The 22,101-nt window shown below is 37.5% G+C and overlaps 1 long non-coding RNA gene across 1 annotated transcript in view; it reads left to right on the top strand.

Moving 5' to 3' along the window:
• Positions 1-18,260, top strand: part of LOC134472668 (uncharacterized) — a 67,277-nt gene extending 49,017 nt beyond the window's left edge. The window contains exons 2-3 of the long non-coding RNA XR_010042576.1: positions 16,888-17,074; positions 17,691-18,260. This is a non-coding gene — a long non-coding RNA (uncharacterized LOC134472668). The remainder of the gene's footprint in view (positions 1-16,887; positions 17,075-17,690) is intronic.
• The last annotated feature ends 3,841 nt before the right edge of the window (positions 18,261-22,101 follow it).

Here is a 22,101-nt window from a genome sequence, read left to right as displayed (position 1 = left end):
TAGTCTATATCAATATATAAAATTATATTACAGGCAATAGTTTTTTGATATGACCTAAAAAGCATACAAAACAAAATAAACAGTTTAACTATACTAAATCAAAATTTTTAAAAATTTATATATCAAAGGACACAATAAATGCATTAAAAAGACAACTAATGGAACAGAAGAAAATATTTAAAATCAAATATCTGATTAAAGGTTAACATCAAGAATACATAAAAATTCAACAACAAAATAAAAATGAACATCTAAAATTGGCAAAAATTCCAATGCTACACAAGTGATCAATAAGTACATGAAAAGATAGTCAACATTACTAATTATTAATAAAATGCACATCCAAATCACAGTAAGATGACACCTCCTACCTACTGAAGTGATTACTATTAAAAAAAGAAAGTAACTGATGCTGGTAAGAATGTAGAGAAACCTTATCATATTACAAAATGATCATACTTCTGGTTATATACTCAAAAAATTAAAAACATGGACTTGTATTTATATGCCCATTATTCACAAAAATCAGCAGCATTATTCACAAAAATCAAAAAGTGTAATCAATCCAAGTGGCAATTAGCAGATGGGGAAGGAAAATGTGGCATATAAATCCTATGAAATATTATTCAGTCTTTAAAAGAAGGAAGTTCTGACACATGCTGCAACATGGATAAACTTTTATGACATTATGCTAAGCAAAATAAGCCAGTAATAAAATGGCATGGATTATGCAATTTCATTCATGAGTACATAGTCAAACACACAGACACAGACAGTAGAACAGTGGTTGTCAGGGCCTGGAGAGAGAAAGGAGGAGGAGTTATTGTTTAATAGTACAGCTTTACAGTTTTGCATGATGGAAAAAATTCTAGAGATGTAGTTATTTAAAAATTTTATGGTGGAATTTTACTTTCAGGATGGCAGTGTGAGTAGTTTTGCATATCTATTTCCAGTAAAATAAGCATAACTGATTAAAAGTGTGTGTGTGTGTGTGTGTGTATGTGTGTGTGTGTATGTGGGTATTTTGCTGGCAGTTGAACACAGGGCCTTGTGGATAAACTACATTCATAATCCCTTGAACATTTATTTTTCTAAAAAATCTCTAAAAATTTTCCTAAGGGAATTTTCAAATTCAGAAACACTTGTTCAAGAAAATCTACTAAACTTGAGATTTGTAAGAATTCACTGTACTTGAAATAGCTGTTTCCTGCCCTTCCCAGTTCCAGTTCAGCATGAAGAAAACTCAACACAAGTTGAACACGGCTAAGAATACAGAAAATGAACATAGTCTCAGAGACAGAAAGTAAAACATTGATTTTCAGTGTTCCAATAAACCTAATGGGAGTTTCAAAAGCATGGAAGGACAAAAAGAAGCAGAGAAGCATTCAGACAAATAGCGACAATAAAGTCCCAAAGTTGGTTAAAAAACTGTGTATTCCAAAGGCTCAACAAACTACAAGTAGAATAAGCACAAAGAGATACATATACAGACAAATTATAATAAAAACACTGGACAACAAAGACAAAGGGAAAATCTTTGAAGCAGCAATTGAAAAACAATTTATCACTTACAAGGAAATTCTGGTAAGATTAACAGCTACTTCTCATCAGAAACAATGGAGACCATAAAACAATGGAATGACATATTCAAAAGGATCAAAGAAAACACTATCAACTCATGAGCTGACACCGAGGAAAAGTACATTTCAAAAATGAAAAAGAAGTAAGTTATTGCTTAAGTAAACAAAAACTTATAATTTGTTGCTAGTAGACTCATTTTACAAGAAATACTCAAGTTAAGTTCTTTAGGCTGAAAGCCAGTGATCTCAGAGAGTAATTCTAACTCATATGAAAAAACAAAGAATATCAGTAAATTAATTATGTAATTAAGAAAGAGAACAAAAAAATGTTTTTCATCTTTTTCCCCTTAACTGATTTGGGAAACAATGGTATAAAATAATATGCACTCAATTATATTGTTAGCATTGTGACATATAGAAATCTTAAAAATTTTCAAATAACACAAGGGGATGAGTAGGATTATTGGAGAAAAAAATGACACTGGATAATTAATTCAAACTCATAAAAAACAAATGTAGAGAACCAGAAATGATAAGTTATAAGAGTAAAAATAACAAATGTTATAAATGCATATTTATTCTCCTTTATTTTCTGTTTCATTAAAATATATTAAATTATATCTTATGTTACCTATAACAATGTGTTACTGGATTTATTACATATATAGATGTAATATGTACAACAAAAATAGGAAAAAAAGGAAGGGAGTAGAGAATAGAAAGATATAGTTGTAAATGTTAACATAAAAAGAAAGATCTCCAGTCAATAACCTAATAGCTGCCCAAACATAAAAGATAGAAAAATATTAAAAATTAAGTAGGAATGAAAGAAATGGAAAGTATAAAAACAATATAGAAATTAAACATTAGTTCTTTGGAAAAAATAAAACAAAATTCAGTGGATTAGAGAGGACGAAACAGAAAGAAGACTCAAATAACTAAAATTAGAAATAAAAAAAGGGAATGCTATGAATAATGTATATCAATAAATTAGATAACAGTTAAAACATAAACTACCAAAACTGAGAAGAATTTTAAAATCTGAGTAATAGTTAAGCATTGGAAAACCTCTGTATGTATCAAGTAGATTGTGGTTGCCTAAGGTTAGAATGCGTGTAAGAATTTGGAGGTGACAGCTAGAGTGCAGGTGGTTTTAGGGGGTATATTAGTTTTATGCGACTATAGCAAATACTTGAGATAATCAACTTATAACAGGAAAAGGTTCATTTTGGCTCACGTGTTGAAGGTTTGAGGCCATGGTTGGTTGGCCCTGTTGCTTGAGGCTTCTCATAGCGATCATGGCAAAAGCACAGAGAGAGATATGTTGTGGAGCAAAAATGCTTACTTTTTGGCTGGGAAGCAAACAAGATAAAGAGAAGAGAAAAAGAAACCTAAATCCCCAGTCCCCTTTGAGGACAGCCCCAAGAAACTTGAAAACTTCTCACTGAGCCTTGCTTCTTAAAATGTCCACCATCTCCAACAATGTCATACTGGGGACAGAATGTTGGTGGAGATCAATTAAAATCCAAACTATAGCAAAAGATGATAAAAATTTCCTAAAATCCATTGTTTTGATATTTGCATAATTCTGAATATGCAAAGAAACACTTCAATTTGTACAATTTAAATGAGTTAATAACCTCATAAAAAATTTATTGCAGATGTCATGACATTTTGCTCCTAAGTACTTTAGGGTGCATCTAGTAAAAATGAGTGCTAAGAGTTCTATACATAAACAACTGGTGTTCTCCAATTCAAAGCTCCACAGTTTCTACTTGTGTGTGGGTCTGTGTGTGCATTTGTGCATGTATGTGTGTATTACTGTGAATATAGGGTAACATCTCAGATCTTTCACAGTTTCAAAGTTAGCAATCCATTGAAACTTTCCATACACAGGTCCAAAATGTAGTGTAGAAATTTGCTCAAAAGACTGTCAGAGCTGCTAATTAGATTTTCCCCACTTTGGTCTGCCCAATTTAGTTCCTGCAAATAAATGAGATAAGAAATAATAATGATACTAAAACCCAAAATGTGCAATTGTTATTGTAAAAAAGAGTGCTCTAAAGGATATAACTGCATGTATATTTAAGTGTGTAAGATAGATGACCATATTACTAAGTTTTTGTTGGATCATTGAACAGAACTGTTTGCAATCTCACTGTTTGAATGTCCACTTTGTGCGCTTTAATTTTGTAACTTGAACAACTATTTCTAAGAAGACAATATGTAATCTATTAACCAGTGATTTCTTACTATTTATTTTTTTGAAATTCTGTATTACTTGTATCCTTTTACTGTTTTGGTTTTTTTCTCTTTAAATAAAAAATTTTAAAAAGGAATAATAATGAGTAAAATGATCTCTTCTGTGGCCTAGGAAAAAGGATTTACCCTCTGGGAGTGTCTTTACATCATTCCTACCAGCCAGGATAACTGAGTCTACTCTGTTCTTGGGAGATGCATACTGAAGATTGGAGAGCCAACTTCAGTCTGAGTTCCTGAAGGACATGTGGAGGAGAGTGACCTGTTCCACCAGAACACACGCTCTGAACTCAGACCTAAATGAAAATAAACCATTACCTGTTTGACTCACCGAATTTTTCTGTCCTTGACTACAGCTGGCAATACTACTTCAGCAAATGTAGCAGTCTCTGGAATCACAAAGAAAAGAAAGCTGCTCTTGTGCATTGTTACATTCAATCTTTCAATATAATTCAAGGAAATAAATCTATCCTCTGGAGCTACAGCTTCTAATGCTCCTTATTTAGTAGACGTCTTAGTTACTTTTCTCATTGCTGAGGCAAAATACCCAACACTCACAAGCTAAGGGAGGAAAGGTTTATTTATCTCATAGTTGGTAAAGGTTTCTGTCCATCACTGGCTGACTCCAAGGCAAAGCAGCATAGCAGACAGGCATCCCAAAGGTGAAACCGTCCATGGTGGGTTAGGGTAGCAAAGTAAGTAAGTGAAAAGACCAGCCTTTTTCTGTCCCTTATATTGTATCAGGCTACTGGGATTAGGTTAGTACCAAATCTGCAGTGGACTTATTTAGCAATCATACATCTTTAATTCCAGTGTCATACACTCTAGAGTCAGCCACCTCTGACCACCCCCTATGACCGCATGAAGCTTTGGAAAACATCTAGACCCAAATAATAACTGCAAGAAAATTCACCTCCGAATCCAGAAAGATTTTAAACAGGTATTTGAGAAGAAAAATCAACTATCTTGCCCAACCATACACCGTAAACCTTCAATCATCTGTGATATCATCACACACACTTAACAGGTTCTTTCCCATATTCCCTACGTTCCACAGAACCAACAGTGAGGAAATGTCCTAGGAGACAACAAGCCTGAAGTTAATTTTTAAAAATAAATATACTTTGTGTGAGTACTGTTTAAGCTTTCCTAATCCAAAAACCCAAAATCTCAAATGCTCCAAAATAGGAAAAATTTTAAGCCCCAACACAGTGCCAGCAGTGAAAAATCCCATGCCTGATTTCATGTGCCAAATTGCAGTCCAAATGCATGCACACAAACTAGTGTTTATTCAGCAGCCCCAAAGGGGGAAAAACCCTCCCAGCCTCATTCAAGAGTGGAGTATGTTTTGCACACTTGCCTAGTTATTCCTTCATGGCCAGGATGAAATGCTTGATGCCTGCAACTTGAAGAAGGAAAGGCTTACTTTTGACTCACAGTCTATAGAGGTGTCAGTCTACAGTTGATTGGCTTCCAGGGGCCAGAGAAGCATGGAAGAGGAGAGTTGCTCACAGCACGGCAGGCAGGAACCAGAGTGTGAAGGGACTGGGGAAGAGCTAAAGCCTTTCTGGCCAGTGACCCACCTCTTCTGACCAGATCCCATCTCCTAACACCAAGCCAGCTATAAACTCATTAGTGCACTAGTCTGAGGATGATAATGAACCCCCCCCCCCGATCTATCACATCCCAAAAGCCTACCTATGAGTGCATGAGGCTTTGGAGGGTCATCTAGGTATAAAGCATAGCACTCACTTAAGACAATAAAATAGTGCTTTTGAAGCCAAACCCCATGTAATGTTCCTCTTTCTATCATTAAAAAACTGCAGAGGAAACCCATTTTACCACTAGTGCTTGGCCTATGCCAAGAAGCACTTTTAAAATGGTCTTGGATTCTTTTAGAGGACTATCTTTAAAATATCTGAACACAGACAAGAAGGGTATGTGCCTTTAAATATGTATTCCCACATCTAGAAAGTTTCCAGGATTGATGAAATTACATTACAGCCTTAAAATCCTTTTTTATTTGTTTATGGACAAAAAAGGCTAAGACAGTCAAAATCCAATATAAAGCCACCTGCAACTAACTATATATTTCCTAATATTAACATTCTGTGAAATAAAGTGACATTAGAGGAATTAGTTCCTGCTAGCTGCACATTTTTGCATAAACAAATGTTTGTTCCCATAGTTTCACCACAGAGCTTCAGAGTTGCAAATCAAAAACACAGCAAAGATTCATCATGCCTCTTCTTTCTGCGTGCCCTAAATAAACAGTAACCTTGAATCATGATTTCATTACCATAGACAGTAAAATTCCATCAAATTTCAATAGAACCAACCGTGTCAACGTTATGAAAGAAAATCCAAAAGCAAATTCTGAGTTTACCCATTTTAGGTAATAATCTACTACTACAGTTTCTTGATCTCCAAAACCTTATAAATATTCAGGGCCTTGGAGTCTTTCCTAATATTCCAATGAGAAGGTAGCACATTTTGCTTTCTGCACTGAATTTTAATCTGGAACTCATAAATAATGAGAAGTGTCAGTGAAGGCCAAGTAGTCATCTTTCCTTTATTGTAAACAAAGTCCCTGGGAATGGGCCTCAGAAGAAAAATTCTTGAAGATGTGTGGGGAAGCCCCCCCCCAAAAAAATATATATATATATCTGTGCATCTCTATAAATATAGTTATAGTTACCTACAGCTATTGTGTAAGTTGTACATTACATCACACACGAGACTTTTTAAGAGGTGATTTTTCACATGCATATGAGTTTAAAATAAGACATTCTCTGTATTCAATAAGTTACTATCCTCTGAGACCTATAAGAGAAATTCTGAATTGACAATTTTCCTCTCACAAAGGTATAAAAGAAGAACCCTAGCAGGTAATAATTTAATAATTTTCTCTTCTGTGTAGCTGCTCAATAAATCCAAAATTTTTAAACAAAGATCTATAGGCACATAAAGGTAAATAATATTAGGTCCACTGGACATTTTTTAGCTATATTCTGGCTGAAGATCAAATGTAATATAATTTCCATAATCAGTGAAGAATAACTGATGAAGTCATGCATCTCAAGGTGTTATTGGCTTTTACTTTAAAAACTAAAAGAAAAATTGCATAAGTGACACTTTTTATAAGATCTATCAACACTAAAAATTTTCTTTTAAAACTTGGATCTGGTCTGAATCATAGTATGTAGAAGACAGTAAGACAGAAGACAGGAGACATGAAAACGTATGCTTGTTTTTATTTCTTTTCTTTTCTTTTCCTGATAGTCACCCCAGAAATCTATTACTAGATAAATAGATAAACCTGAACAGAAAAAAATCTAATAACAAATACTGTAAAAATATATCATTCATAGTCCAAAAAATGATTGGTTAAAGCTAATTTTATAACTGAAGTTGCTTGCCAGTTTTTCTATCCTAATATCAGGTGGTCAGTTAGTATCTTCTCAACTCGGAAGCCTTTATTTAACAATAGATTTGTAATTCTAATACTTGAGACTCAATAAGACTTCCAAAAGGATTGAATAAGAATGACATACTCTCACTTGGAAGTGAGTACTTCATACAGTTATTATTAACCTGAATATCACTAGGTATAGTTAGCTCCTCTACACTTAAAGGCTTGGAGAGGGTTTCAGCATCATTCATAGCTCCCCCACCTTCTCCCTTTACCAAATGTTTGTTATCTCCCTGAAACAATTAACTTTACCATATGAACCACAGCAGTAGGAAGCACTGCCTAAAGGGGTGGCCGCAGGATGTGCTGGATGAAGGGCATACAGGGGCATTCAAGGTGCTAATAATGTTCTAGTTTTTCATTTGGGTAACAGATAAATTGATGCATTAATCTTTTAATTATATGTGTGTTTTACATACTGTCTTATGCTAAATTTCAATGTGACACAATTAAATGTTGTTCCTCCCCCCCAAACAGATTTATTGCAATTTGGTTATTTAGTCATATCATTGCCTCCTGGATGCTGGGAACACATTAATCTGCAGGTTCTCCTGATTACTGCAGAAATCTGAGAGTGCTGGGGGCCATGCAATTCATTATATGAAAGTAAGCGGCATCATAAACAAAACACAAACTTGTGTCTACCATTTGAATGAGTGCACTCACCGCAGAATTGGTGAGCCTAAATGACACAACGAGGCTTCACAGGATCAACCTTTTCTACTACAGGTCTGGCCAATATTCAAGCTAATTAGAAAGCGTATTTTAATCCTACTGGGTTTTTTTCTTCCAAATCAAAAACTCTCATCAGCAGATTTTTTTCTATGGCCCTTAGAAACTCTGACTAGCCTTCAAGCACCATTATAACAAGAATTATAATAAACAACTAGCTTGAACTTGGAACTCTAAGCACGCTATTCAGATTTACTTTCTGTAATGACCCTGGAAATTCTATTTATGCCATAGTAGCTTTTGAGGGGTAAGTTATGAACATGCAAATGAAATGCGTATGTAGATAAAACTTGTTTTCTGTCCTTAATTTTAACTGTGAGAAAATTAACGTCTGCTTACAATCTACTGTAAATACACACTACATCCATCCCACCTGTGGGAGATTGCTAGTGACTCCTTATTCTAAGAGTGCTTCTTAGACCTCAGCTTTATTTTATTTTATTTTTATTTTAAAAACAGAAAAGTCAGAAAAGAAAAACAAAAAGCAAAGCACATAAACATATTATTATAATAGTATAGGTTTTCAAAACAGGATGAAAGAAATTTAACAATGGTTGTTATATTGCATATTGTTCTCCTTTTTTTTTTTCAAAGAAAGAAAATAGAAAAACAAAAAAGGATGGAACAATACCGAATTCAAAAAAATTATCATCACGGTACTGCTAGTTGATACATTACTCATTGTTGTCTTAAAAAAATAGTTGCCAAAGTCACAAAATCAAAGCATAAATAGTGGCTAGACACTCAAACATTGACAGTGCAAATCCTCTGTTCAATGTTCCAACAGAAATTCAGTAATATGGTCATCTGCTTTACACACTGTACATACCGTTATACTCGTTAGAGCACTTTCCTTCCCTTTCACTTTCACAATATCTGTTATACTTTTTGGATCCCATTATTCTGTCAGTTATTATTATTTTTTACACTAGAGAGGCAATGTGATATTTAAAGGTGCTAAATATGTTCACTGGAAGAAGGATAGCCTCTTTAATAAATGGTGTTAGAAAAATTGGCTTTCCACATGCTGAAGACTGAAACTAGATCCATGCCTATCACCATGCACAAAATTAAAGTCTAAATTGATCAAAGATCTAAATGTTAAAACAGAAACGCTAAATCTACTGGAAGACAAAGTAGGCAAAAGTCTTGGAGATATAGGGGTAGGCAGAATTCATGAGCAAAACACAACGGGAAACACTTCAAAGTATCAACAACTGAGATCTCATATTATTGAAAGTTTCTGCACTTAGAAAGAAATCACCAACGAAGTGAAAAGAAAACCCACAGAATGGGAAAGAATTCAGCCAGCAATCCTTCAGACAAAGGACTTATATCCAGAACATATAAAGAACTGAAAAACATCAAGCCCCTCCAATGCAAAGACCCTCTCCAAAAACAGGCCTCTGAGATGAACACACAGTTCTCAGATGAAGATATACAAATGGCAAATAAATACATGAACAAGTGTTCACCATCACTGGTCATTCAAGAAATGCAAATTAAAACAGCATTGAGATTTCATCTCACCCCAGAAAGAATGGCCACCATCAAGAAAACAACTGATAACAAATGTTGGAAAGGATGTGAGGAAAAAGGAACCCTGCTCCACTGTTGGTGGGAGTCCAGACTGGTGCAGCCATTGTGGAAATCAGTATGGAGATTCCTCAAAAAGCTAGGATTGGAAGTTCCATTCAATACAGCTATTCCCTTACTGGGTATTTTCCCAGAAAAATTGAAAAGATCATGTGACAGAGATATATGTGCATCCATGTTTCATAGCAGCACAATTTGTGATAGATAAATCTTGGAAACAACCAAAATGCCCATCAACTGCAGGATAGATGAAAAAATGTATTTTTATACAATGGAATATTACTCAGCTATAAAAAAGGTGATCTTGAAGCCTTTATAGCTAAATGGAGACAACTTGAAAATATCCTCATTAGTGAAATAAACAAGACTTACATTAGTAGACCTCAGTTTTAAGTGACACAGAAAGAAAAGTTCACCACTGTGCTAATGAGCAAAGCTACAAGTAGCCAGTGAGGCTATTCAAATGTTGCTGCAACTCAAAATTTTCCATAATTAAGCGGGAAAGCTTTGGCAACTTGAAACAAAAAGTGAGAAATTAGAACCATTTTCTTAAAAAATATTGAGTTATTTCAAGGAATCAGAATTAGGATTCATGATCCTATGTTTGATAATAACATAGTATTAACATGGTACCATAGTAAAGTAGAATAGCTATTAGATCACAGAATTATAATGTTCAAAGGAACTTAAAAAGAATGTAACTCATACTTCCTTAGGGAAGCTCTGGCTTTTAAAAGCTAGGACCCTGTTAAGGTCATTCAGTCAGTCTGTGACAAGTTCAGAATTAGAATCCAGGTCAAGCCCTCTTGGTCTATCAGTACTCTAAAAATACAAGAAATTGAGTCTTAATGAACTGAAGCAGAATTAGAATTTCTCATTTGGCTGCAAATCCAAATCCTTAAGCAGAGAGTAGCCATTTCACCTTCCTGATAACTGCTTTATTACTATTTTTGGTTTAACACTGAAGATGACACATACCAACTTACTGAAACGTCTGGGAAATAGTGCTTATGAGTATATCTCCTTTGCTGACCGATTATTCAGACACCTGCCGTTTGGAGAGTATCAGTTAGTACTCATCAAAAAGACAAGTAATACCCAACTTAAAAATCAACATAGGTATATGCTGCAAAATGAAAGTAGGGAAAACAATGTGTTGATTTCTTTAAAAATTAAACATAGAGTATGAAAATATCGCAGTGAAATCTGTTATTCTGTAGAATCCATTTGAGCTATATAAACAAAGAAATACATTTCCTCTTAAAAAATTAAACATAATTTCCATATGATTTGGAAATTCCACTTCTAAAATTACAAACTCTTCATAATTAATTGGGATAGTTTAGACCATTTCTGAGTATGTATTCAAAAAAACTGACACCAAGGATTCCAACAGATATTTGCATACTGTTGTAGATAGCAAAATTCAAATCACTACTAATTCTGAAGAAAGAAAAAAGGATTATAAGAGTACTATGTACAACTGTGTACCAAAAAAGTGAATAGCCTAAACGAGATGGACAAAACCCTAGAAACACAAAGTATATGGAGATTAAATCACAAAGAAATAGAAAATTTGGGTAAACATAAATAGTCTGATTGAATCAGTAATCAAAAATCTCCTGAAAGAGAAAATTCCCAAACCCAGGGTTGCATAGATGAATTCTACTAAATATGTACAAAACAAACACTAACTATCTTTCAACTTTTCCCCCAAATTATAGAGACACTTCGAAGGTTGTGCTATAAAGCTTGCATCATCCCAATACTAAAATCAAAAAGAAAAAAAAACAGTAAGAAAAGAAAGCTGTAAGCCAATAACCTTTAAAAACATTCATGCAAAAGTTCTCAATAAAATACTAGTGAACTGAATTCAACAATTTATTTAAAATTTTAAAAATTACTACCAGGGAGGACTTATTCCTGTAATTTGAGGAGGTTTAACACATGAACACTGATTAGTGTAGTGTACCATCTAACAGAATGAAAAAAAGTCCTACATTATCACCCTTTGCTTTTTATTTTGAGACAAGGTCTCAGTAAGTTGCCCAGTTCAGCTTGGCATTTGTGGTCCTCCGGCCTCAGCCTTCTGAGTAGCTGGGATTATAGGTGTGTACCACCATGCTTTGTTAACAGGAATGAAATTCTAACAAAGGCTGTAACAGGTGAATCTGGTAGAAATAAAGATAAGTGAAAGAATCCAGTTACAAAAGACAAGTACTGTGTGACTCACTAATATAAAGTACTTGAGCAAAGTCGTAGAGACAGAAAGCACAATGTGCTTCGAGAGGCTGAGCAAAGGGAAGAATGAGGAGTTATTATGCGATGGGTGTATCATTTCAGTTTCACTCGTGCAAAGAGTTACAGAGATGGATGGTTATTGTAGTTACACAACTTTATGACTCTTGTAGCACTGAACAGAACATTGCAAGTGATTAAGACAGAAGGTGGGCATCCCACTTATTCGGGAGGCTGAGGCCAGTTTGAGGCCAAATTGGGTGACATAAGGTGATCTCATCTCCAAAATCAAATAAAAAAGGCTTCAGTGATGAGGGGGGATGAACTGTATTCTGTAACATTGTACAACATGGATCAATCTTGACAGTGGTATGCCAAGTGAAATAAACCCGACACGGGACAAATACATGATTGGGCTTATATAAGGTGCCTGGAAAGGGTAAATTCATAGAAACACAAAGGAGAACAATGCTTACCAGGGGCCGAGGAGTGGGAAGAATAGAGTCAGTGTTCTAGACAGGAATGGTGAATAAATATTGGAAATGATTGGTGTGATGGTTGTACAACAGTGATTTTCCTTAACACCACTGAGCTGCACACTTAAATATGATTAAAAGCTTTAATGTTACGACAAGTAAGATATTTCTGCTGCAAATCTGGAGCTGGTGCAGGGAAAGACATTAATGGAACAATACGCTATCAGGAAGAGCTCGCTTCTAAAGAAACAGGGCGTTCCACCATCCCCTTAATTGTGTTGCTCCCTCTCAAAAGTTCAGAATGAACTGGTGTTAAAGTGGAAGGCACCCTTCCACCACAGTGCTGGGGTTTTGCAAGGAAAGCACTATCGTCTTGATCTCTGTACAGGAACAAATCTTCTTCTCATGTTTGTTGACGACTTTGATGTAGGCCCCCAGCCAGCAAGCTACCCTACTTGGCTGTGTAAACTGCTCGCCTTGCCCTGGACCCCAGGGCTGGCCTGGCGAGCAAGTGACTCCAGGCTGAGGTGAATGATACTGTGTGGTAGTCAGGGCAACTGTCAGATCTTTCCTTTTATCTACCTCTGTCTCCTGTGAAGTGTCTCTCCCGGCTCCCTCCTACCAGGTATCAAAACCCCTGATAAAGGGGAAAGAAGTTATCTAAAGCATTGTATGCTCCTGGTAAGAAATCCAATTATTTATGGTCACAGAGACATCTTCTTCTGAGTGTGTTGTTAAGTGACCTATATGTATAGTTTTCCTTCTGCCATTAACAGAGCTCCTCTTTTATCCCACATTTAAAATCTTAATAGTATTTGCCTCTTTCAAGATGAGGGCAAAAGTTAGCAAGAATGTATTTGTGACCAGTTACAATTCAGAGAAAGAACAAGATATTGGAGCCCTGTTCTTTAGTTTGTGTTTTTTGGCTTTAAAGAAAAATTCCCAGGACTACAGCCAATATAATTTTTAGATGATGGCAGACCATAATTCCAGAAAATGCTTTCTAAGTTCTGTCCTATCAAAAGCAAGGAAGTAACATAAAAGAATCCAATTCTTGTGGCCACTCCACAATGCTCTGTGTGAGTGACATGCAGATTCTTGAACTCACAGAAGAAAAGTCTCAAATTCCATTTGATGGAGCAGACTTAAAGATTTGTTCAGTAGACCTGAAGATTAATTTCATTTTCTGAAAAGACTTCAACCTACCTCACCCTTGGTGCCAATGACACCTCTCATGGTTGGGTCCAGTAGGACACCCAGAGGCTCTGTGACTTGGAGAGATGTGATGACCTTTGAATCTTTGTCCAAGCAAGTGCTGCCACTTCAAGGGTCCCCAGTAAGCTGAAGGAAAGGAACTTTGATCCATTTCACTTGCCTGTTTTCCATTGCTGTGTGGGAGAAGTTCATAAAATAAAGTTGGCACACACAGGCTGAGTGTAAATCTAGCAATGGATTCCACTTGTTGGCTGTGGTTTTCTGAACTTTCCTGCTCAGAGAGGAAGAGAAAGAGCAGGAGATGCCTGTGGCTGCAGTTCAGCTCCATCCTCTGGTCCCAATAGCAGGTTCACCTACTCAACAACTTACTTGACAGCCATGCAAGCCTCCAGCATCTGTCTCCTTCTCCTTCTCAAGATTCCTTGACATTTTAATCATACACCCAGAAGGAATCTTTTCTGACCTTCGCCTGCTAATCAGTCCTTCTACGAAATTTTAATGGCACAGGTGTAGTGGATGTCTATTCCTGCACATTGATGCTTTATAACAAGAGTAAGATTTCTGCTCCTTCCCAAGAACCAACATTAGTCCTGCTAACATTGCTAGAGTCCTGCTGGAGTTTGTCTCTGCTGAAAACGCACACCCTAAACCTTTGGAGAGCTACTTGAATAGATGTGACTTGTACAGATTTATGTGGTGCGATCTTCCTGTGCCACAATGGGAAAAGTCCATTAACTCTGGAGTGGGATACACCAGGTCTGTATGCAGTCTCCCATTTCCCTGGCAGGACCAGCTGCCTGAATTTGGGAAGTGTCCATAATTCTCTCAAGGCTCAGTATCCTCATCTATAAAACAGAGATAATTTCTATCTTCAGGGTGGTAGTGAGGAATAAATGATGAAATGTGTATTGTAGCAACAAGCCATCATATTATGTGCTTAGCAAATCCTGTGTTCTCTCTCCTTCCTTTTAGCTTCCAACAGAAATATAATATTCTAGTTTATGAGAGCTAGTTTACGTTCTTTAGTAAGATTTTATTCCCTTTCCTGGAGATATGCTGGATTGAAAGATAATTTGCAAATGAATATAAAATATGTTGCTACTACAGCTGGGGTGTAAGTGTTAAATATCAAGAGCTAGTAAACCTAATCATACATCAAGGGAAAATAAAAAGTTACACACATACCCAAACTTTACAGCTCACTGCAATTTCTTTGCACTTGAGAGAAACTGAGTGTATTAATCATTTCCTTCTCCCTACTCTCTTTCTCCAATCAAGTTTCACTGTTCTCTATTTACAGCTCACGGTGAGGCTATCAATGAAATAAAACTTTTTTCTGAAGGCAGCCTCCATCACTCTGCCAGCATGAATTTTAAACCAAGTAAACTTCAGTGCTAGTCAGCTTTCTGGAGAAAAAATAACTGAGAGAAATCAATTTAAAGGAGGCAAGGCTTATTCTGGATCACTATTTCAAAGATTTCAGGCCATAGCCACTTGGCCTAGCTAATTTTAGGCCAACAGCCAGGAAGTACATCACGGTAGAAAGAGTTGGAAAGCTGCTTGCCTTATGGTGGCCAGAAAGCAAAGAGAGCTTGCTTTTTTATAAGACAGCTCATTAAACTGTGACTTCATAAATGGACTCAACGTTTCATGAGGTCGAACAGTTCTGACCAGACTACCTCCCAAGGTTCCACTCTGTACATAACTGCACTGGATACTGCGGCGATTACGCTTAATTGTTTAACTTGCTTGACTTGGAAGCTGCCTAGGGGATTTGCAAAGCACCCTTCTGGGTGTATCTGGGTGTGTTAAAATACAGTACCTTGAGGACTAAGTCTGGTTTCTGTTCCCTTACTCTTCGGTGCTGTTTGTCTCCTCTGTTCTTCAGTCACCATGAATAGAGACGCTTTGCTCTCTCATGACCCTCTGCTGTGATGCTTCTACCTTAGAGCTAGCTGATCATGGATCTGAATCCTCGAAAGTGATGGTCAAAAATCCTTGCTCCCTTAAAATTTCATATGTCAAGTATTTTGTCCCAGTGATGGGAAGCTGTCAAATATGGGACCAAGCCTTCAACATGTGAATACAGGGGACACATTTAAGATCCAAACCACAACAGCTTCTCAGATGAAACTTTGAAAGACAACTGACTTTCTTTTGTTAGCCCACCTACCCTACGCTTGAATATACATCCAAAAGGCAGGGAAAGTTTAAACATTTAGTGTATTTGAGATGAAGGTGCCGCATGAGAGTGCTTTGGAAGCTTTGTGATGGGAATAGCACTGCTTGATGGCAGCCTAACGGGGGGAAAAAGAATCTAAAATTATTTCAAAATTATGTGTTTCAGAAGATACTCGTCTTCCAGAAAGTACAAAGTGTACTTTCATGCATACTTGAAACTAAGAAAGTTACAGTCATTTTAAATAAGTAAATAGACAAGATTAAGTGGTGTTAAATATCAAAAGCTAATTTGGGTTTCTGGCATCAGAGCTCACGCTTTCTCTACAAGTGTGGGTGGTAGAGGACAGATATTCCTGAATTGGATTGTCACGAGCCTTCAGAATTTGGGGTGTCATCTGTCACCCCTGGGAACAGAGAATGGTGAGTCACAGTCTCCAAAGAGAAAGTGCCCCCCCCCGAGTTTTCCATTATGTCTTTTTGTCTATAACAGGAGCACGAATAATTGATTCATGGTTTTGTTCTTGTCTTAAAAAAAGATAGTCTCCTTGCATGTGCTGGCAATGATCGATAAGCAAGGGTGACAAACACTGAAATCTCAGTGATTTAGCACGATTGTGATTCATCTCAGTTCACATGAAGTCCACTGTGGGCTTCAGAGACTCTCCAGATCCAAACCCTCCGTGTTCCTGAACCAGTAGCCACTGGTGTCACCCGCTTCAGCTCAGAAGTGCCACCAATCCCCCCCTTCAGCCTGGAACTGGTCACTGCTGGAGCTAAGGCACTGACTGTCAGGAAGTCTGAGTTTCTGGCAGTGTCAGATGATGGATTCTTGCTTGATTTGGGGGAGGAGGAGAACCTAAGTATAACCACTAAAGGGCTAGAAACTAACCCATCTTTCCAAAATGTATAAGCATGGAAGGATTAGTGCTTTCTGCTTTTTTGAGAAAAAAATTCAACACAATGGCTGCAGCAGTAGGAGCTATGAGCTTAGCAAAGTTTCAACTGTTGTGCAGTCCACTAGATGGTAGCTACCATTTGAGGGATAAACTTTAAAACCAATCAATATTGCCTAATACAATAAATACTCATCAGCTGACAAATTTAGCCTCTTGTTTACCTTGTCTACTTCTTTCTCCAGTGTATTTCTGGAATCAGATGGAACTGAATCCTCCTAGGACTGTGCTGCTTCTGGTAAAAGCCAGTATCCAAACCCAAGAGTTTATCTGGAACGTCCAGACATCTGGGCCCACAGATAGTGAAAAATGGGACTGTCCCAATAAACGCAGATGGCTGGTGAGCTTGTGGTACCACGCACTCATTTTCAGGTATGAGATCAGCCACAACCGAGCCAAGTTATTTTCTTTTATGAACTTTTAATGTTTTTTGGCATACCTGAAAAGTGCAATAAAAATGAAAAAGTGTTCGTCAATATTAGTGTATCTCTGTAGTCCTACTGTTGCATGGTAATATCATCAATTATGTATGGCTCCCACAGGGTAGTGGGCTTCAAGGGAGAGGAAATTGAATACAAAGACTTTTATTCTGGTTTTCACTCCAACTCAAGTCATTAGTCCTCCCAGCACTCCCTACCCCCACGCTGGCCCAGGCACAGCAATTTGCTGGCGAGGCCTTTGCTGCACCTTGAATCGTGGTCTTCCAATTCCCGGCAAGCGCACATTCCTATTTTAAGAACCCAGCTTACTCTAAAACAACCACCCACTCGCCAAGTGCTCTCAGCACAATTGCATTTTGAGTGTGACACATGCATTTAACCCTCGGAGTGGTGTCATTGCTTGGCGTTCTGGCAGCTTGAACAAAATGACCCCCGGCCCCACAGACGACCCGTGACAGCTAAGAGAGAGCATTTCCATCCTTCACCGGAGCAGCTCACCATCCACTGCTCTGGTTTTGAGATGCTTTTTGTTTTTGCGCCCCTTGCAGGCAAGAAGCTGAACTGAACAACCCGTTCCTCTGCTGAAGACGGCCGAGTCTAAGCAAGCCACAGGTTCCCTTTCGGTTCTAGGGAACAGGAACACTGCACCAGGGGGGTGGGAAGGGCCAGAGACAGCAGTGAGATCAATACGGTGTGCGCGGCAGTGGAGAGAGGACAGCGCTGCTTCCTTCTCCCAAAGCTTGAAGGAGGAAAGGGTCTGGCAGGACTGGAGCCTGGGTCTTCACTGTACAGTGCTGGGGTGACAGGGCCTGTCCCCTAGGAGGTGCTGAGTAATGCGGGCCTTAGCTACCTAATCCCTCCCAGGGAGTCCACTCCCTTCTAATGAGACACAGGCTGAGCTGGCAGTCTGCCTCCTCCGAGAAGCCGCCCCTGATTTCCCTTGTCCAGTTCTCATCTCTGGGCCTTTGTTTTCATTGGGCTGTCCCTCCTGTCAGGTGCCCCAGGACAGAGCTTGTGTCCTGTTCACTGTCCTCCATGTCCCCGATGGTGCCTGGGACATAGCTGAAGATCAATACATGTTTGGCAGGGAATTAATAAATGAAAAGAATGGGGCTTTATTTAATTGCTCTTTATTTAATCCTATGAGTATTTCTTTTTGAATTTATTTATTTATTTAACATGGATACTCATTAACCATTACTGAAGTTTTCAGGCTCTGCGTCTATCTCAGTGTATTTTTATCTGCTAGGCTTTATCCTAGGCAGCTGGTAGAGCAGCTGGAAGCCCTGTTGAGAGCAGTTCAGGAGACAAGAGTCCAGGCCAGGGTGATGCAAGCGGGGACATTCAGGATGTGAAGGACTCAGAGGCTGATAGACCTGGCAGAGAAGCAGAGTCCAGTGGGTTTCTTAGAATATTTTTAGAATATTTAAGCCTTGTTTTGTAAAGCACAGCGTGTTATCACAGAGCCTAGATATATTGGTGGAATCATCTTAGAAATGAAAAGAAACATAGTATGATCATTGAAATTTTGGCCAAGGATATAGCTCAGTGGCATAAGTACCTGTCTGGCAAGTATGAGGTCATGAATTCGATCCCTGGTACTAAAAAAGAAAAACAATCAATGAAATGTTTAAATTTCCAAGGAAATTTGTGGCCACATCAGTTTAAATGTTATGAGAGACATCTCTGTGAATAATTTGAAGACGATGGTTTCTGGAAACTTTTCTTTAGCATTCAGTTCCTGTTTGTTTTGCAGTAAGTAATCACCTCTAAATTTTTATCTTTAAAAAAATAAAAAACATGAAGCACGTGATACTCCACAAAATTCTTAAATGCCAACAACACCTCAGGTGACCCAAACCCATCAGACCAGATGAAACCTGGAAAATGACACACATAGTGAACAAGCCTCCCTCACACATAGACACCGGCCTACTCCAAGTGGCCTATGCCCCATGCATGGTACACTGGGGTCTACCTATTCTCTGGTTCTTATTCTGTAGCTTTTTACCTTGGTTCCTCCAACAAAAATTACAAACTGGCTATGGTGAGCTGAATTTGGCTCATAGACACATTTTCTTTATTCTTTAACTCACTCAACAGTTTTGAAAGTCATTAGGTGGTGACGTTTAGAAATCTGGTGGCGTCATATGTTTTAAAAAATCTAGATTTCTATCTTCACCTTAAAATCTGAAGATGTAGCAACTTTGGTCATGAATTCCTGTATGGACACATTGAGCTCAGATAAGACCAGCTGACCTTTTTCTCTTCAACTGGAAATTGAGCACATGGCTGTTCTAACACTAAGATACATCACCAGCTCACTCACTTGATTGCTTTCTCTCTCTTTCTCTTTTTCTTTTCTCCTCTCTGTCTCTCTCTCTCTCTGTCTCTCTGTCTCTCTGTCTCTGCTCTGTCTCTGCTCTGTCTCTCTCTCTCTGTCTCTGCTCTCTCTCTCTCTCTCTCTCTCTCTCTCTCTCTCTCTCTCTCTCTCTCTCTTTCCCTCTGTCTCTCTCTTTCTCTTTGAGACATGGTCTGGCTAAGTTGCCCAGGCTGGCCTTGTTACCCTCTTGCCTCAGCCTCCCAAGTAGCTGAGATTACAAGTTTGTCTCATAACATACAGCTGCAACTCTTTAATAATATTGCTAATCATAGCAGTAACCCTAGTCAATTATGCAATGAATAGTATCTACTGCACAACATACTCTCTTAAATGTTTTGTATATATTAACTCATTTTTTTTCTCATGTCAACTATTTGAGATAGGTACTACAAATATCTTCAATGCTATTTGTAGGGAAACAAGTCACAGTGAGATTAACTAACTTACCCCAAGTATACAGCTTTAAGTGGCAGAGCCAAGATTTGAATCACGATGAACAAAGGCATAGTACTCATAAATGTAGCCTCCCAAATGGTGCTAAGAGTGATTACAAGGTCAGTTTGTTCCTCCCAGAATATGGGTGTCTACAAGGAAAGCCTGTTGGAATGAACCTGTAACAGACATGGCATGGGATCGGGAGTCTACTGCCTACCCTTGAATCAGGGATCAGCCACAGGTCCCTGAATAGAACTTGGGCAAGTTAACTAATATTTTTAAGCTCTATTCTTATTAGTAACAGAGAAAAATAGTATCTGCTCCTGGGTTGCTCAGACTTTACTTAAATCCTTAGCCTAGGTAAGTGCTGACACATAGTAGGTACTCAATTCATGTTTACTATTGTCTGGGCAACACTTAGGGCTGAATATTTTGTTTATGCCTAAGAAAAGCCTTAAACTGATGTATGGCAATTTTTCTAATTTTTAGCAATTTAGAGTATAGAAAAAATAATTATAGCAAAAGTTATATGGTGGTTTAAAAATAGCATTTAAGTACTATTTTAAGAACTGAGCATCATTATATAAAATCAAACTTTAATTTCAGTCCTTCACAAAGTATTTTCAGCAGATATTACTTGAAAATTTAGTTTACTACATTCATCATATTCCTAATATTTTTAGCCTAGCCCATAGTAGGAGTTCAGATAAATATTCATAGAATGAGTAAAAATTAAAAATGAGAAATTGACAGAAGTTTGACTTTTTTTTCTGTACTGGGGCTTGAACTCAAGGATACTCTACTAGAGAGCAACATTCTCAGCTCTTCTAATATTTTTCATTTGGAGGTGGGTTATTCCTAAATTGCCCCGGCTAGTCTTGAACTTCCAATCCTCTCGCCTCAGCCTCCTGAGTATCCAGGATTACTGGCATATTACCACTTCCCCCAGCTTTTGTTTGGTATTAAGGAGAGAACTCAGAAAACCTTCTGAAAAGTTAGTTCACATAGAATAAGCAAACAAACAAACAAAGAAGTATGATCAAAGAATTTTTCCTTGTTAAGATCAGAATGCATTAATACTAATGAAAACAGAATGCAAACCCCTTCTGACATATTTGAAACTGTTTAAAGATAAACATTTGTGCACTGCAAGCCACAAATGGGTTGAAACTCCAGTGAGGACTTTATAAGCCATCTGCTAGTCTTCTAATGAGGCTGGTAACTATCATTGTTTACAGTTAGGCACCAGGGGTCAGGGGTATTTGTTGTAATGAAAGCAGCAATGCATCACTGCAGAAACTAAGAGGCTTTCTTCACACCGGCTAATTACAAATATAATAAAACAACATTTAAAAGAGCTCTTGAAGTCCACAGAGAAACTTAACTTGGCACAAGAAGTACAAACTGTTGTACCCGGTGTTTTCATTTAGTGGATCCTGATTACAGAATCCATATCATATTTAACTACTAACAATCTAAGGCCACCAATGGTCTTTTGCTTCAAGTCACTTTATCACAAGATGCTTCTCGAGCCATCTGTACTGTGAAGATGTTTGCACAATCTATACATGGAGCATGCAAACTCTCAGCAAGACCCACAGTGGTGTGTGTGTCTGTATGTTTTAAATAAGATGCTACTTTAAGGTTCTTCCCTCCTGGTGCCCCAACTGAACTGTGAGTTAGTTAAATCAGTGGAAGAGTAGTACATGCTTGGAATCATAGAAACAAAGAAATGGATTGACGGACTAAATTTTTTAATTTTTTAATTGGCAACTTGGCATCTTAGAAATGTGATCTAAATCCTAATTGTTTTGGTCCATGTGTTGTGGCAGTAGGTCTGCTGTCCACCAGAAAAATTTAACCTGTTGCATTAGATGACAACAACTTTATCTGCTCATTTATTCGCAGCATCTCAGACTAGAAAATTTTAGAGTTACAAGAAAAAGGATTCTTACACAGATTCCTACTGATAACATTATCAAAACCTGAGGTGTCAAATATGAGAAAAGTTCTATTTGTTAAAAGTGCCTGTTACCATATTTTTTCACTCTTTCCCTTATGTATCAAAACCCAAAATTAACTACTATACTCCCAGTACTCTGGGAGGGTAAGTCAAATGGATCACAAATTTGTCCCCAGCC

The sequence above is a fragment of the Cavia porcellus genome, unplaced genomic scaffold (genome assembly GCF_034190915.1).
Source record: "Cavia porcellus strain 051 isolate PalLab524CR breed Dunkin Hartley unplaced genomic scaffold, mCavPor4.1 scaffold_24, whole genome shotgun sequence".
In the NCBI taxonomy this organism is placed as follows: Eukaryota; Metazoa; Chordata; class Mammalia; order Rodentia; family Caviidae; genus Cavia; species Cavia porcellus.
The sequence above is the reverse complement of the archived record's forward strand: the minus strand, read 5'-3'. Positions and strand labels throughout refer to the sequence as shown.